This window comes from Oncorhynchus gorbuscha, unplaced genomic scaffold (genome assembly GCF_021184085.1).
Source record: "Oncorhynchus gorbuscha isolate QuinsamMale2020 ecotype Even-year unplaced genomic scaffold, OgorEven_v1.0 Un_scaffold_3653, whole genome shotgun sequence".
Taxonomy (NCBI): Eukaryota; Metazoa; Chordata; class Actinopteri; order Salmoniformes; family Salmonidae; genus Oncorhynchus; species Oncorhynchus gorbuscha.
The window spans coordinates 25001-30000 of record NW_025747843.1 but is presented as its reverse complement, the minus strand read 5'-3'; the positions used below and the strand labels follow the sequence as shown (position 1 = coordinate 30000).

At 41.1% G+C, this 5000-nt stretch overlaps 1 protein-coding gene across 1 annotated transcript in view; it reads left to right on the top strand.

The window, feature by feature from the left end:
* The window catches only part of LOC124028036 (proline-rich protein 36-like), a gene marked incomplete at its 5' end in the record, with an annotated part of 26920 nt that overhangs the window by 2181 nt on the left and 19739 nt on the right, over positions 1-5000 (top strand). The window lies entirely within an intron of this gene.

The window sequence follows — 5000 nt, the reverse complement described above, 5'->3', positions numbered from 1 at the left end:
GTGAAAACAGCTCGTTGATGAGAGGTGGAAGGAGAAGGACAAGAGTCATGCAAGCTAACAGACGTCCCACAAACAGGCAAATAACGGCACAGTTCAACAGTGGTGTGCAGAACGGCATCTCGAAACGCACAACTCGTCGGTCCTCGTCACAGATGGGCTTTTGCAGCAGACGACCACACCGGGTTCCTATCAGCTCAAAACAAGAAGAAGAGGCTGCAGTGAACACGTAATCAACACCACTGGACAGTTGAGGAGTAGAGAAACATCGCCTGGTTCGATGAATCCTGGATCCCATCGCGTCATGTTGATGGCAGAGTCCGGATTTGGCCTAAGCAGCATGAGTCCATGACCCCATTCTACCTGGTGTCAACAGTACATGCTGATGGCAGAGTCCGGATTTGGCCTAAGCAGCATGAGTCCATGACCCCATTCTACCTGGTGTCAACAGTACATGTTGGTGGCGGTGTAATGGTGAGGGGAATGTTTTCCTGGCACATGTTAGGTCCCTAGATACCAATTGAACAATGTTGGAACGCCACACCTTGCAGAATACATTCCCCAAATATATATATCTAAAAAAAAATATATATATATATATATTTAACCTTTAATTAATTAGGCAAGTCGGTTAAGAACAAATACTTATTACAATGACAGCCTACCCCAGCCAAACCCTAACCCGACGACGCTGAGCCAATTGTGTGCCTCCCTATGGGATTCCCAATCACGTCCGGTTGTGATACACTCTGGAATTCAGGCTGTTATGGAGGCAAAGGGGGGAGGGTTGTACCTAATAAACTGGCCACGGAGTGTATGCATCAGTGGAGGCTGCTGAGGGGAGGAAGGCTCATAATAATGGAGAGAATGGAATAGTATCAACCACATGGAAACATGATTAACATGTTTGATGCCATTCCATTGACTTCATTCCAGTCATTATTATGAGCCGTCCTCCCCTCAACAGCCTCCAGTGGTACACATAATGTTGTGTATAGACAGTATGGACAGTATAGGAATAGAAAAGGTTTGTACAGCAGTAGTTGTATAGGATGAGCCATGACTAGAATACAGTATGTACATTTGAAGTGTGTAAAACCGTATGTAAACATTATTGTGTGTGACCAGTGACCAGTGTTCAATGACTATGTACATAGGGCAGTAGTCTCTACGGTGTAGGGTAGAGTACGAGGTGGTAGCAGGCTAGAACAGGGCAGGGATAAGGTTAGGGTTAGTAGATAGTTAGTTGACTCAGGATATGACCCAGATACAGACACAGGAGGCGGAGAGTACAGTTCTCAGATGATTTATTGTTAACACGGGGCAAAGGGCAGGTCGAGGACAGGCAGAGGTTCGTAAGAGTCAGACAGGTACAGGATGGCAGGCAGGCTTGGGGTTGAGGACAGGCAGAGGTTCGTAAATCAGGTCAGAGCCAGGCAGGTACAGGATGGCAGGCAGGCTTGGGGTCAGGGCAGGCAGGCTTGGGGCAGGCAGAATGGTCAGAACCGGGAAAAACTAGGAAACAGAATAGGAAGACGGGAAAGCACGCTGGTAAAGACCTGACAAAATAAGACAACTGGCAACAGACAAACAGAGAACACAGGTATAAATACACAGGGGATAATGGGGAAGATGGGCGATACCTGGAGGGGGGTGGAGACAAGCTCAAAGACAGGTGAAACAGATAAGGGTGTGACAGTTACTCATGCTGGCTTAACCCAAGACTGCCACCTACTGGTGAGAGAGGTACTGTCACCAGAATAGTTATTACTGTAGGAGAATTAGTGACATCTACTGGTAAGTTTTATTGTCACTTGCACAGGATACAGCAGGTGTAAAACAGTCCAGTGAAATGCTTAACCTGCTAGATCTTTCCCAACAGCACAATAAAGGTAATAATATAGAAAATAAGAAGAACATTAAATACGAGAGAAGAAGAATAACATTACATACGAGAGAAGAAGAAGAATGTTAAATACGAGAGAAGAAGAAGAACATTAAATACGAGAGAAGAAGAAGAACATTAAATACGAGAGAAGAAGAAGAACATTAAATACGAGAGAATAAGAAGAACATTAAATACGAGAGAAGAAGAAGAACATTAAATACGAGAGAATAAGAAGAACATTAAATACGAGAGAAGAAGAAGAACATTAAATACGAGAGAAGAAGAAGAACATTAAATACGAGAGAAGAAGAAGAACATTAAATACGAGAGAAGAAGAAGAACATTAAATACGAGAGAAGAAGAAGAACATTAAATACGAGAGAAGAAGAAGAACATTAAATACGAGAGAATAAGAAGAACATTATATACGAGAGAAGAAGAAGAACATTAAATACGAGAGAAGAAGAAGAACATTAAATACGAGAGAATAAGAAGAATGTGAAACACGAGAGAAGAAGAAGAACATTAAATACGAGAGAATAAGAAGAATGTGAAACACGAGAGAAGAAGAAGAATGTGAAACACGAGAGAAGAAGAAGAACATGAAATTCGAGAGATGAAGAAGGTGAAAGAAAGTGAAGAGAAGAGAACATCCATCCAACAGCCTTGCGCTTAATTGCAGAACCCTTTTTAAAGTTGTGAACCACCGAGTTTGGTCGCCTGAGAAATCGGGGGAGAGAGGCCTTGGTCAGAGAGGTGACTAAGAACCCGATGGTCACTCTGACAGTTCCTTTGTGGAGATGAGAGAACCTTCCAGAAGGAAAACCATCTCTGCAGCACTCCACCAATCAGGCCTTTATGGTAGAGTGGCCAGACGGAAGCCACTCCTCAGTAAAAGGCACATGACTGCCGGCTTGGAGTTTGTCAAAAGGCACCCAAAGGACTCTCAGATCATGAGAAACAAGATTCTCTGATCTGATGAAACCAAGATTGAACTCCTTAGCCTGAATGCCAGGCGTCACATCTGGAGGAAACCTGGCACCATCCTTATGGTGAAGCATAGACGTGGCACCATCATGCTGAGGGGATGTTTTTCAGTGGCAGGGACTGAGAGACTAGTCAGGATTCAGGGAAAGATGAACGGAACAAATTACAGAGATATCCTTGATGAAAACCTGCTCCAGAGCTCTGAGGACCTCAAATTGAGGCAAAGGTTAATCTTCCAACATGATAAGGACCAAGCCAAGACAACGCAAGAGTGGCTTCGAGGCAAATCTCTGAATGTCCTTGAGTGGCCCAGCCAGAACCTGGACTTCAACCCGATTGAACATCTCTGCAGAGACCTGAAAATAGCTGTGCAGCGATGCTCCCCATCCAACCTGACAGAGCTAGAGAGGATCTGCAGAGAAGAATGGGAGAAACTCCCCAAATACAGGTGTGCGAAGCTTGTAGCGTCATACCCAAGCAGATTCGATGCTGTAATCGCTGCCAAAGGTGCTTCAACTAAGTACTGAGTAAAGGGTCTGAATACTTATGTAAATGAGATACATCCGTTTTTTAAATTTGATACATTTGCACAAATTCATAGAAACCTGTTTTTGCTTTGTCATTATGGGGTATTGTGTATAAATTGAGGAGAACACATTTTTAAAAATCAAATTAAGAAAAAGCCTGTAACATAACAAAATGGAAAAAAACTCAAGGGGTCTTTAATACTTTCCGAATGCACTGTATATATACTGTATATATAAATATATATATACAGTACCAGTCAATGGACACACTTACTCATTTAAGTGTTTTTCTTTATTTGTACCATTTTCTATATATATATATATATATATGTATATATTAGTAATCATGTAGAAAACAAGTGTTAAACAAAATTAAAATATATTTTCTATTTTAGATGCTTCATAGTAGCCATCCTTTTCCCTGATGACAGCTTGGCACACTCTTGGCCATTCTCTCAACCAGCTTCATGAGGAATGCTTTTCCAATAGTCTTGAAGGAGTTCCCATATATGCTGAGCTCTGCGTTTCACCTACTCTGCGTTTCACAAAGGCACGGCGATTGGATCCAAAAATCTCAAATTTGGACTCCAGAACAAAGGACAGATGTCCATTGCTCGTGTTTCTTGGCCCAATCAAGTCTGTTCTTCTTATTGGGGTCCTTTAGTACTGGATTCTTTGGAGCAATTCGACCAAGAAGAACCTGAACAGTTGATGTTGAGATGTGTCTGTTACTTGAACTCTAATGAACTTATCCTCTGCAGCAGAGGAGACTCTGGGAATTCCTTTCTTCTGTTGGTCCTCATGAGAGTCAGTTTCGTGATAGTGCTTGATGGTTTTTGCAATATCAAATTTTCCGGATTGACTGACATTCATGTCTTAAAGTAATGATGGACTGTGGTTTGTCTTTGCTTATTTGAGCTGTTCTTGCTATAATATGGACTTGGTCTTTTACCAGATAGGGCTTTCGTCTGTATACCAACGCTACCTTCTCACAACACAACTGATTGGCTCAAATGTATTAAGAAGAAAAGACATTTAACAAATGACCTTTTAATAAGGCACACCTCTCCATTTAAATGCATTCCAGGTGACTACCTCATGATGCTGGTTAAGAGAATGCCAAGATTGTGCAAAGCTGTCATCATTTACATTTACATTTAAGTCATTTAGCAGACGCTCTTATCCAGAGCGACAGGCAAAGGGTGGCTACTTTGAAGAATCTCAAATGTAAAATCTATTTTGATTTGTTTTGGTTACTTCATGATTCCATATGTGTTGTTTTGTTGTCTTCACTATTATTTTACAATGTGGAATATAGTAAAAATAAAGAAAAACCTTTAAATGAGTAGGTGTGTCCAAACCATTATATATTACTGTATATGTATTTTATATTGTATTATACAAGGCACATTTGGAAAAGAGACCGAGGGCTCAATATGTCTTTCCCGTCAAAATAAAGTTTAAATAAAATTAAATAAAATGTGTGACGTTTTTTGTTATTTTTGGCCTTCATCAGTGTTTTTTGTTATTTTTGGCCTTCATCAGTGTTTTTTGTTATTTTTGGCCTTCATCAGTGTTTTTTGTTAGTTTTGGCCTTCATC